At 46.1% G+C, this 13091-nt stretch overlaps 1 protein-coding gene across 5 annotated transcripts in view; it reads left to right on the top strand.

Annotated features, from left to right (window-relative positions):
* The first annotated feature begins 864 nt into the window (after window positions 1-864).
* VPS22 (EAP30/Vps36 family protein) overlaps window positions 865-13091 on the top strand; it is a 73173-nt gene continuing 60946 nt past the window's right edge. For all 5 annotated transcript variants that reach the window (XM_086816649.1, XM_086816644.1, XM_086816648.1 and 2 more), the window contains exon 1: window positions 865-1420. The gene's annotated coding sequence lies outside the window, so the exon portion shown is untranslated. The remainder of the gene's footprint in view (window positions 1421-13091) is intronic.

Below are 13091 nucleotides of genomic sequence, written 5' to 3'. Positions count from 1 at the left end.
ACAGAGATTTGAATTCGAGAAGTCAGGTGACCATTGGAAACATCTTACCACTACACTATACCTTCAAGCAATGGAAACATGTGGTTTCAAGTTCGTCTCTATGACTCATTCTATGAGTGATGCAGAATTATGCAATGCATGATTTGGCCATCTGAATTATGGCAGTTTGTTACGCCTTCAAAGGCATGATATGGTGTATGAGTTGCCAACTCTTGAGACCCCTACTAGACATGTATGTGAGGGGTGTATTCTTGGTAAAATGCATCGGGCATCATTTCCAAAGGATGGATATGTGAGAGCTTTTAAGAAATTATAGCTTATACATAGTGATGTATGTGGTCCTATGAGAGGACACCAGCTATTGGGAGATATCTCTACTTCGTCACTTTTATTGATGATTACTCCAGATGTAGCTGGGTGTATCCATTAAAGTAGAAGTCAGAGGTTTTTATGTGCTTTAAGCACTTCGTATCCATGGCGAAAAATGCATGTGAATGTAAAGTTGGCACCCTTCGTTCAGATCGAGGGGGAGAGTATATGTCCAAGGAATTTCATGCATATATGGCTGAATAAGGCATAAGGCATCAATGTACAGTGCCATACACACCTCAGCAAAATGGTGTGGATGAGAGGAAGAATAGGTCTCTCATGGAGATGGCACGATGTACGGTGACAACCCAAGATTTACCTCATGGTCTTTGGTTCTCGCGCTATTTTCTGGTTACGTAGTTTACTCAGCCTAGTTTATTGGACTAAATTTACTAGACTGAATTTACTTTGAAGATGGATGGTCAAAATTTGTGCACGCAATCTTCAGTGCATGATGGCACACCTGACAAGGGTCTTTAAGACCCAGTGGTCTATAGTGGTGGGGTCGCCGTACAGATCCGAGCCGGGCCCTTGCGCTGTCGATTGAGCTTTTCCTCCGCCCCGCAGAGCTCCGCCCGCTAGCGTCCGTCCGGGAACATCTTGCCTCGCCCGCTCCCCAATCACAACCGCGTGTCCACCCCGATACTGCACCCCGCTGCGCCCACGTTCGTCGCTGCTCAGGCTTCTTCTACAGCCCGCTGCTCCCGATCTCACACAGCTCCGACTCTCTCTGTGCCCGTGTCTTGGGCTGCTCTCTCTGAGGTGCTCCTGCAGACGCTCCCGTCTCGTGCCCGCATCTTGCTCTGCTCTCTCTGCTGTACCCGAGTCAACTCTTGCACCTAGGTGCACCTCGTCTGTAGCAGCTAGGAGAAGCCTTAACCTGCAACCTGCAAGACCTACACAAAGAACACTGGCAGCATACATCTTGAAGGGATTCTGCCAAAGAAAATTTTGCTGTCGGTGGTCTACAGAGAGCCTGCACAGAGAGAAGCTTTGCACACATTAGAGCTGCAGCTTACATCAGAGTATCAGCTCTTCAGCGTTACAAGAGGTATGTTGGATACTTTTATTTGGGGCTTTCTGTCAGAGATTCTTTTTCTCATTCCTGCATTTGTGCACAACTCCCGGAGCATTCTGTTTTTAAGCTCATTTAAGTATACGCCTTGCACATGGTATACTTTGGCGATCGAACCCTACATCCAGTTTAATCCCGGTGCCCTGTGAGCACACTCCAGCTTCATTCTGGTGCCTTGTGAGCACACTCTTGTGACTCTCTTGTTTCCTATCTACATAGTGCACTATAGCCCACATAAAAGGAGGACCTGCTGCTGCTGACATCTCAAGCTTTGGTAAGTTCCCAACTGTTGAAGACCGCCTTGATGGCCCCAACTACTCACTCTGCAGCTTTATGCTCAAAAGCTTGCTCATTGCCCGGGGGTTATGGGAGATTGTCACAGGGCAAGAACCTCGTCCAGCCAACCACCTCAGTAGCTCCAGTTCCTATAGGAAGGGGGGCATCAACGGTGGCCCAAGTGCTAGTAGGACTTCCAATACCACCACTTGGACCCACTGAAGACCAAAGAAGATGGGATGCTTGCAATGCTCAAGCAATGGCAATGATCGCGTTATCTGTGAAGCGATCATCATCCCACACATTCGATCTTGTGGCTTTGCAAGGGGGGCATGGACTGTCCTTAAGACCATGTTCCATTCTTGCAACAAAGCACATGTCATGTACTTGACTCGGGAGCTGGACAACTTGGCCATGAACGAAGGTGATTCCATAGCAAGTGGCCTCGTCTCACAAGGTGATACCCAAAAGAAGAAAGGCAAGTGTCACTATTGTCACACAAGCCTAGGCACTACATCGGAGAGTGTCGGAAGAGACTGGCCAAGCTGAAGAAAGATGAAGACTCCACAAATTGTGCATTGACTATGCGCAGTGACACCTATAAGGACACTTGGCATCATGATGTGACATGTGGCATGTGTGGTGGTAGCATATGCACACCCCTTGTAAGGGGGTCTCTCCTATAAAAAAGACCACTATTCTAATGTTTAATCAATGCCTAATCTTGTACATTGAGTCTTGTGCCCCATTTTGTACATAGCTAATCATTACATCTTGCACTATGTACTTTGAGTTTAATTAGCATTCACCTTAATCCATCCCCTCTTTCTCTCTCTGCCTGTCTCTGTCGAGCAGCACCCTAAGAGCCTCTGTGTCAATAGTCTGCAGGTTCTCCGGGCAGATATCTCCCTTGAATATCATCATATTTACAAATTGCATGTAGTCCATTGGCACTTTCCTGCAAAGTTCTGTGAACATCAGCACATTTTAATGCTAGTGAGGGACTATCCCGGATAGATAAACATTAAGGACACAGCCTGTAAAGTGGAGGTATTATATGCAGGTTTGTGGTGCTGCAGCACCAGATTAGGCAATTGAATAGCCACCTCCCATAATAACTCTGTGGAGTCTAGGCTTGCGAGTATTTATGCGGTCTCTTTGGCCAGCCCTTGTTGTAAGCTTCTGATGATATCATCCCTTTTTGTAAGTTGAGTTGCATAGAAGGTGTTGGTAGCTTGTCTGTTGGCCTCTAGAACCGCTAACTTTGGCGTGCTATTCTTGAACATTCGGCAAGGTTCTGTCCTACTTGGAGTGCCCCAAGTGCCTTATCTTTTTTAATTGATGTGGCTTGGTCGGCCATAAGTTTTGTCATTGTTCTATCTAGCACTCGGCAATAGACTGCAATCAAGTGCCTTATCTTTTTTGATCAATGTGGCTTGGTTGGCCATTGTGTCATTGTTCTATCTAGCGCTCGACAATAGACTGCAACCTTTCCTCTTAATGCATTCTTTCCATATCCTCGATTGTTGCCAGGAGAACATCTTTAGTGTTGATTGCTTCTACTCTATGTGCCTCCTGCAATTTAACTTTCTCTTGCAAAAGTGAGACTTGCTTTTCTACATCTGTCACCTTTGTGCATGATGGCGAAACTAGGCTAGCTGGCCGCAAAGTGCTGGATCAACTGAATACATCCGGCTTAGATGTCGGATTGGCAAATAAAGCTTTGCTTTGCAGTGCTAGCATTACATCTTTGATAACAAAATTTGCTAGCAATTTAGCATTGGGTGACAGCACTCCCATGGGCTGTGACATTTCTTGCACTGTTTGTGATTCTCCATTTCCTTGTGTTGTGCTTATTGGCTGCCCTTGTACAGGAGTTTTTTGCATGTGTGGCACTATGAGCAGGCCCGTCTATCTCCTTCGCTTGCCCTTGTCTAATCAGGGGGACGTGGTTCTCTCTGTCTGCATCTGATTTAGAGGTCATTTTGTCCAAACCGTGTAGCTTGAGCTTCTTCTTCCTACTTTTGGACTTTGGAGAATTTTCAACGCTGCTTTGCTCCTCCTTCTACTCGGGGCCTTCTTTGCTGGTGTCATGACCCTGTGAATTTGTGCAGCATAAGTGTGAGCATGGTGGTCGGTGAGCAAGATATATGTTTAAGGTTACTTGGGGCGAAGGTATTATTTGAATAACCCCATGTGTGGAGGGGACAAGGTATTTAAACAACCCCATGTGTGGAGAGGACAAGGGGACAAAGGGTTAAAAACCTTTTAAAATAAAAGAATACTCTTTTTAGAGAGAATCGTGGCATTTTTTTAAAGAGCCCATGCTATTCCAAGGGGGAGCTGGCTTTTTCGTGGAAGAGAGGAGCTGTTCGGCTGGGCGCACAGGGCTACAGCATACGGTGTTTTTCTCTCTCACGTTTTTGTGAAAGGCGGGGCAGCAGACAGGCGACTAGCTGTTTTCTCTCCTTGGGCACACAGTCGGCTGCACGTGGGAGCTTTCTCTCTCTTTGGCTGAAGTCGGCCAGACTGCAGAGAAGCGTGGACTGGACATAATTCCTTTTGCTTTTTGGCTATTGGCTGGCTGCAAGCGCAAGGACTGAACTGCTCTTTCTCTCTCTCTCTCTCTCTCTATTGGATGCATGCAGGTGGGCAGTTTGCTGGTGGCCACAGAAGTGCACAGCTGACAGGCTTCTCTCTCTTTCTTTCTTTAGGAGAAAGTGACACAAAGTTTCTCTCTCTTTGCGAGCAGGTGGGACTGCAGGAAGTGCCTAACCGAGTCTCTCTTTTCACAGGCTCGTGACCATTTCGGAATTGTTTCTCTGGTCCTTTGTGAGAGGAAGGGTTTGGTAGTTTGGAGGGTGGAAATAGGGCAAGTTTTTGGACTGATTTGGAAGAGTTTACGGACTGTTTCATGGCTAAGTTTGTGGCTATGTGCATGGGCTAGTTAGATGCGTATTCAAGGCCTCATGGATGCACTCTTGGCTGATTAGAGGAGAATAACAGTGTGGTGTTTTTGGGACACAAGACTGTGTGTAACCTCTATGCTAAGAGGTCCAGAGGATTGACAGATTGGACATGCAAACATACAAGCCATGAATGGCCATGATGTACTCATTTAAACTCTTCCATTGAATTTGAATAAAGAAATACCGAAAGGGGCACCAAGCTTTGGGGCCAATAGGTGTCGCTGTTCTTTTTGTGTAGGAGCACTCTAGCTCCCATACATTGGTCCTTTTTGCAGGATTACTATTGGTTTGGGTGACTGCTAGTCTACCGCACTTTGGTTTCGACCAGAGGCCGGTTTCAAAGTTACGTTGCCGGGACCAATCACCAACTTACTTAAGGGGGTGAGCTCGTGGTTGTCTCGAGGAAAGTCCTTGGTGAGAATTTTAGCAAGATGTCAGACTATGAGGATGACTATGACTATGATGATGAGGAAGAGCAGGAGACCACTCTTGAGAGGACTGAATCTGAGAATGTACTTGTAGGAGAATAGGCTGTAGGAGATGCACGTTATGAGGATGTAACGTAGCCAGAAGATATGCCAAGTAAAGAGAAAGATGATGCCCAATTCAAATCGTGTTTGGCAGGGGCAGTGGATGTGCTTATGCAGCTCACACAAAGTGAGAAGTTTGGTGAATTTATGAGGGCCCCTTCTGAGCCTAAGAAGAAGAAGAAGAAAGTGCGTTCTAGGAACCCACCTCAGGGCAATAGTGGTGCCTTCCCACTGGATCGTGCTTTTGGACAGTTTTCTAACATGCATAACACTTATGTGTCACGTGCATCCCGCACTTGGATGCCACGTAGACATATCTGTACAGAAGGTGCAGGACCTGGGATGGTGAACTGGTCCCATGTGAGCCCAGTCCGGGACGAGTCAGCCAGGGATCCATCTCAGTTGTCCGAGGTTAGGTGTGCATTGTCCTGCAGAGGAGTCTAAGGTCAGGTGTGCACTGTCCTGCACATGAAACAGTGTTAGTCCGCGCTGTGAGTCTCCCTCTGGAATGATGTCAGTGATTCTGTGTATCTGGTATGGTACCGGATGCCAGATCACTGAGTAGTTAGTTAGGGTTTGCGTTTAGAACAAGGGGCCAGCCCATAGGGCTGCCCCGGGTCTTAGTGTGGGCATAGGGATAGTGTGGAACCACCCCCATGAGGGCCAGGAAGGCCCTGGCCGAACCCACCAGCCATGGAGGGGCTGTAGGACAGCCCTAGGGGCAAGCTAAAGGCAGATTTCAGGAGATACAGCCTTTGTGTGGCTGTAGGGCAGGTATGGGGCAGCCCATACAGGGTGCCCAGCCCTCAAGAGGTTTGCAAAAGCATTGTCCAGCCATCCAAAAGCAGGCGCATGATGCCCACCTAGTTAGAAAAAAAACACAGTATTTTATGTGATTTATTTCAGCATTAAATGTTGAAAACTCAGTCGTGGGAGTATTTTATGCTGGCTGCCTGGGTTAGAACTGGCCGACTACTCTAGATGGAGTAGTATAAATAAGAGTCCATAATCCCAATTGTTCATCTCATTTCTCACCAAGAGCTCAAGCATAAAGAGGCTAGACAAGCCAAGAAGGTGCTAAGCAAACTTGCAAAGGGGTGAAGGACTGCAGGTAAAGGGCAGGGAATTTCCAGCCAAGAAAGGTCAAGGATTTCTGTATTTTTCTTTCAGATTTACATCATTCTAATAAAGCAAATACACCATCCGTGTGATATAGGAGAATTAGGGTTAGGTTAAGAGTTCATGTGTGGGAGACATACACAGAGAAACAAGGGAGAGAGAGAGAGAGAGAGTTGTGGGGATAAGTCAACTCATGAGGCATGAGTGTGTGACTCCCCTATCACACATGTATATTGCACTAGTACACATAGTGCACTTAGTACATTAAAAGTACTAAGTGTACTATGTACTATAACTTATGGGCTTGTACACACTATAAGGGTGGGCATAACGCCTTTACCCCAACAACCTCCCACTTAAAGGCAAAGTGCCCTTAAGTAAAGGAAAAGAAAAAATCAGCATGTACATGATAATATACAAGGCCATATCAAGGCTGAAACTGGCCTCATCCAATGCCCATCAAGTGTCTGCAATGAGCAAACCGCTCCGGAGGCAAACTCTTTGTCAACAGATCAGCCGGGTTGTCATCCGTATGAATCTTAACAAGCTGAATTTGCTTGTTCTCTATCACCTCTCTGATGAAGTGATACTTCACATCCACATGCTTCGTCTTTGCATGAAAGACAGGGTTCTTTGCCAACTGGATGGCACTCTGACTGTCACAATGCAACAATGGAATATCCCCTGTATAGCCCAAATCAACCACTAACCGAGATAGCCATAATGCCTCCTTGCAAGCCTCTGTGGCTGCAATATACTCGGCCTCTGTAGTAGATAAGGCTGTGCACTTCTGCATCCTGGATATCCATGACACAGCACCTCCTGTGAATGTAAATACATAATCGGTAGTAGACTTCCGGTTATCTGGATGACCGGCATAATCCGAATCCGTGTAACCATGCACTAATGCATCCTGTTTGCCAAAACAAATGCACATATCCTGTGTGCCCTTCAGGTATCTCATGACACCTTTCACTGCTTCCCAATGCTTCTTGCCAGGGTTGGCCATGTATCTAGAAACCACTCCCACTGCAAATGCAATGTCCGGCCTAGTAGCAACCATGGCATACATGAGACTGCCACAAGCTGAAGCATACGGAATCTTGGCCATATCAGCCCTGTCACTATCCGACTGTGGGCTGTCCATAGCACTGAGTTTCACATATGGAGGCAAAGGAGTACTAGTCTTCTTCCCCCCGTCCATATTGAACCTCTGCAAGACTTTGCCAATGTATTCCTTCTGAGACAAATACAACACATGCTGATTTCTGTCCCGAAGTATCCGCATACCCAAGATGTGATTTGCATCACCCAAATCCTTCATATCAAAGGTTTGATGCAGCCTCTGCTTCAAGGCATCCATCTCTTTACGAGATTTCCCGGCAATCAACATATCATCAACATACAAGATGAGGATCAATAGACTGCCATCCAAAGCTTTCTTGGTGTATAAGCAGTGATCTATGTCACTTCTCCTGAATTTCTGAGATTTCATGAATGTATCAAATTTATGATACCATTCCCTTGGTGCCTGTTTGAGCCCATAAAGACTCTTTTTCAGCTTGCATACAAGCTTCTCCTTTCCACTCACTGCATAACCCTCTGGCTGCTGCATATATATCTCCTCATGGAGATCACCGTGAAGAAAAGCAGTCTTCACATCCATCTGAATCAAGTCCAGATCATCATGTGCAACCAAAGCTAACACAGCTCTAAGTGTGGTCATTTTGACCACTGGAGAGAAGATCTCCTCAAAGTCCACACCATATTCCTGCTTAAAGCCCTTAGCCACTAACCTGGCTTTGTATCTTGGCTTTGCATCTGGTGCAACTTTGAGCCTGTATACCCACTTGCATGGCAAAACCTTCTTGCCTGCAGGCAAATGCACCAATTTCCAAGTTCCATTTTTGTGCAGAGAATCCATCTCTGACTTCATGGCATGCTCCCATAGAGCTTTGTCTGCCCTCTGTAAAGCCTCTTTATAACATGAGGGCTCCCCACAGTCAGTGAGCATCAAGTAGTCAACCCCTGGAACAAACCTGTCAGGGGCTCTGGAGGGTCTTGTGGACCTCCGTACCCAATGACCATCATTTGCTGGTTGCTGTCCAGCCTGCATATCACCCATTGGTGGCTCCTGTTCCATGCCATAAGGCTGAAATATCATGCCCGGTATCTCCTCTAACTGTGGTATATCCATAGGGATATCTTCTGCCATCTCTGGCTGTCCATTTGGACCATTTTCAGCACCATTAAAGGGCTGGTTTTCCTGCTGTAATGGCTGATTTACAGCCCTTTGTTGTTGTCCATGATGTCCATCATCATCAAAGATGACTCTGCCAGGCTCCTGTTGCCTTGCAGGCTCCTTATACATGCATGTTTCATAAAAAATGACATCATTGCTGCGTATAATCTTTCTATTCACGGGATCCCAAAGTCTATACCCCATTTCACCTCTGTCACCATATCCTAGGAATATGCATTTGTGAGACTTAGGATCAAGTTTGGTGCGCATTTCCCTGCGTATGTGCACGTACGCAACGCAACCAAACACTCTCAAGTGCTTGTATGACAGAGGCTTCCCTGTCCATACTTCCTCTGGCACTTTCCCACCAAGCCTCGTGTTAGGTGACCTGTTTATAAGGTGAACGGCTGTCATAACAGCTTCAGCCCAAAAACCATGAGGTAACGCAGCATGTGACAACATAGAACGGACCTTCTCTTGAATGGTCCTGTTCATCCTCTCTGCTGTCCCGTTTTGTGGAGGATCATAAGGAGTAGAGAGCTCCCTCTTGATGCCTTTAGCATCACAAAAGTCCTGAAACTGTTTGGACGTATACTCTCCACCATTGTCGGAACGCAAAGCCTTCAGTTTTTTGCCAGTTTGATTCTCAACAAGAGCAACAAACTTCTCAAACACTGAGAATGTATCACTCTTCAAACGAAGAGGATAAACCCACACCTTGCGTGTGGCATCATCTATAAAAGACACAAAGTATTTTGCCCCTCCCAAAGAAAGCTGAGGCATCTCACATACATCTGTATGCACAAGCTCTAACTGAGCATCTTTCTGTCCAAGAGCTTTCTTGTGGGGGCACTGTAGTTGCCTACCATATATCCAATGCTCACAAAACTGAAAACTTGAAAACTTTAGAGAAGGCAAGTAACCCAAACGAGACAATTGCTCCATTCCTTTGACACTCATGTGTCCCAACCGGCTATGCCACATAGAAATTTCCGGCAGCTCGGTTGCATTTACATTAGCATGGTGACAAACACCTGCATGCATAAAGTAAAGAGTGTCCACCTTAGAGCCTCTGGCAACAACCAGTGAGCCCTTACTAATTTTCCACTTTCCACTACCAAATGTCGTAACATAATCAGCATCATCAAGCTGTCCAGTAGAAAGCAGATTCTTTTTGATCTCAGGCACATGCCTGACATCATGGAGCATAAGCTGTGAGCCATCTGAAAATACAAGCCTCACATCACCTCTGCCAAGAATGTTGCATGCATGGTTATCACCCAAATAAACAACTCCTTCATTGCCAGCAGTATACCTGACAAACAAGTCTCTGCAACCTGTGACATGAAAGGAGGCACCTGAATCAATGATCCATGAGTGCATACCATGACCACCTGTAAGAAGTGAATGGGCATCAAGTGAAGACGTAAATAGGACCTCATCCTCACTGCCACCTGCATGTGACACATTGATTTCTTCAATCTTGACTCCACTTTTGCCCTTTGGCTTTACATCTTTGGCTTCATCCTTCTCTTTGTCTTTGCCTTTTCCCTTTTCCTTTTGATCATTTTTCCATTTGTAGCATTGCTTTTTAATGTGTCCCTTCTTGCCACAATAATGGCATTCCAAATCCTTTTTGGAGCGAGACTTGCTCCTTCCCCTTTCTTGGCTTTTTCCCCTTTGCTGGGATCTCCCACGTGCATTCATTGCATTGGACTTTCCAACAGAGTTGTTTTTCCTGTTCATCTCTTCTTGAAGAAGAGCACCCTCAACATCTGCATATGACAGCATAGCATGCGAATTGCTAGTGGCTGTCCTGAAAGTGTCCCAACTCTCTGGCAAAGTGCATAACAGAAAAGTGGCTTTGAACTCATCGTCCATTGCCAACTTTTGATTAATGACCTGGCTGACAATACCATTAAACTCATTTAGATGGGCTGTCATAGACGCCCCTTCCTTCATCTGAAGACCTATGAGTTTCTTCAACCAATACACTTTGCTTGAGGCACTTTGTTGGGCATACAAGTCCTGCAATCTCTGCCACATTCCCCAAGCTGTCTTCTCTTCACGAATGCTGAAAAGTAATGAGTCTGACACAGACAACATGATAGTAGATCTTGCCAGCTCATCCATATCTTCCCACTCTTCAGCAGTAAGAGAAGCGGGCATCACACCCCTTTCTTTGATAGGCTTGTGCTGCTTTTTCTGGAGCAACACATTGTAGCACTGGGTTTGCCAAATATCATAGTTATGCGAGCCTTCAAGCTTCTTGATGTGAAGCAATGAAGAGCTCTCACCTGTGGTTGCCATAGCAAAATGCAACCTGTCAATGCCTGACTCCCTGCAAAATGTGCAAACACTGCACCAACAGCACACAAAGTGCTCACAGTTTTTCTCCCAAGCTTTATCTCCCACTGCGGAAGCACGAATGCAACTTTTCTCCCACTGTATGTGATGAAAACACCAAAATCTGGTTGCTGCAGATTTTGGACAGCACCTTAAATGTGCTCTTTTGCCCTTCCAAAGTACTGTACAGCAGTACTAAGTGCTCACCAATGATGTACCAAACCTGTACCGGCAAGTTCAGCAGCTGAAATTGAACCTTTTGGTCACTCAAAACAGTGTACAGCCATGCCAAAACATGCACAAAGCTGTGCCAAATCTGTACCAGCAGGTACAATAGCAATAAATGCTCTCTGGCTGTCCAAATGAGTGAAAATCAGACTTTTACAGTCCTGTACACTGCATACAACAGTTCCGAACACTGCATACACTGGCTGTCCAAATGAGTGAAAATCAGACTTTTACAGTCCTGTACACTGCATACAACAGTTCCGAACAGAAATTGGGCAAAAGCCCCTTGACTGCAAGCTGATTTCTGAGGATTCAAGGCATAAATGTCTTGCCTGCTGCTTTGCCAAGCTCAACAAGCATACAAACTTGAAAAGCCCCTTGATTTAAGATCAATTTCTGATCATACATGGTACATTGACGCACATGAAGGCATCCAGAGTGTTCACGATGCTTCCCCCTGGCCACATATACATCAAATACATGAATGCCCCTTGATTTACAGGCACATTGAGCGCTTGTAAGGCATCAACACATTATCCACAGCATCAAATGCGATTGCCTGCATGCAAATCAACCAAATCGGCACAAAAGCCCCTTGATTTGCACTGCAATTTGCTGCAATTTTGCCCAAATGTGCGATTTTTCACATCATACAGCATGTATGAGTGCTTAATTGCACAATTACATCAAAAGCCCCAAATTTCGACATCCAATTTCCTGCAAATTGATCTTGATTTGACCAATTTCCTGCAAATTTATCCTGATTGTGACCAATGTCACCCAATTTTGCCAATTTTGCTCAAAAATTGAGCAATTGGGCACCTGTACCTGCTCAATTGTTGATTGTACTTGCTCAATTGCAAATCCCAAAAAAAAATTGAGGAAAATACCTTGTAATTTTTTGATTTTTCTTCAATTTGCAGGCTGTTGCAGGAAAAGAGTGCAGAAAGGGGGACTCCTCAGGCGCTGCTGTATAGATGATGCTGCTGCTGATGCTCCTGCAGTTGTTGTTGAGCGGCGCAACCATGTGGGAAGCCTTGTGATGACAGAGAACTTCGATCTTTTGATGCCCTTCTGGAAAAGCCACCAGGAGACTGCAGAGGTGCCGGGAAAGAGCAACGATGCGACCAATTGAAGAAGGGGGAAGAAAGGTCAAGGACGAAGGGCCTAAGGAGGGGGCTACGCTTCCGGCGAATAGTCTACGCGCAGCTCCCCGCGTTTGCCTCACGGAAGGGCGACGATGGATTGAATTGGAGCGGAGCCTTCGCTCGCCTGCCTCCCCTTCGCACTATGAGTGCTCGCGCCAGGGACACATAACGCCGCCTATGTTTCGAATAGCTCCAGTTGTGTGGCGCCAGTGACTAACACGCTCGCTCAAGCCTAGCTTCGCCTTCGCTCGTTGCCTCAGCCACGCTTGATTGTTTTACGCCGTCAAACGCCTGTAGCCGTCTTTGCCTGATAGCTCTACGCTATCTTCTCCACCTTCGCCTGGGAGAACTGAGGGCAGCTATGGTACCCGCAATGGTACCTCTGGCTTGGGCTATGGCACAGCTGCTGCTGCTCTCTCAACCCACCTGCCTGCGTCACACAGTCGACCAGTAACCAGCACTGCACAAAGGCGACCAGAGACAAATTCTGATGCAGCACGCAGATCCGTACAGCAGCACACGCCTGTTCTCTGCAGCGACAAAACCCTAGAAAAAATAACCTGCTCTGATACCAGTTGATATAGGAGAATTAGGGTTAGGTTAAGAGTTCATGTGTGGGAGACATACACAGAGAAACAAGGGAGATAGAGAGAGAGAGAGAGTTGTGGGGATAAGTCAACTCATGAGGCATGAGTGTATGACTCCCCTATCACACATGTATATTGCACTAGTACACATAGTGCACTTAGTACATTAAAAGTACTATAACTTATGGGCTTGTACACACTA

The sequence above is a fragment of the Cibotium barometz genome, chromosome 22 (assembly GCF_041138505.1).
Source record: "Cibotium barometz isolate CiBa-2024 chromosome 22, ASM4113850v1, whole genome shotgun sequence".
NCBI lineage: Eukaryota > Viridiplantae > Streptophyta > Polypodiopsida > Cyatheales > Cibotiaceae > Cibotium > Cibotium barometz.
This window is presented reverse-complemented; position numbering and strand designations above follow the sequence as displayed.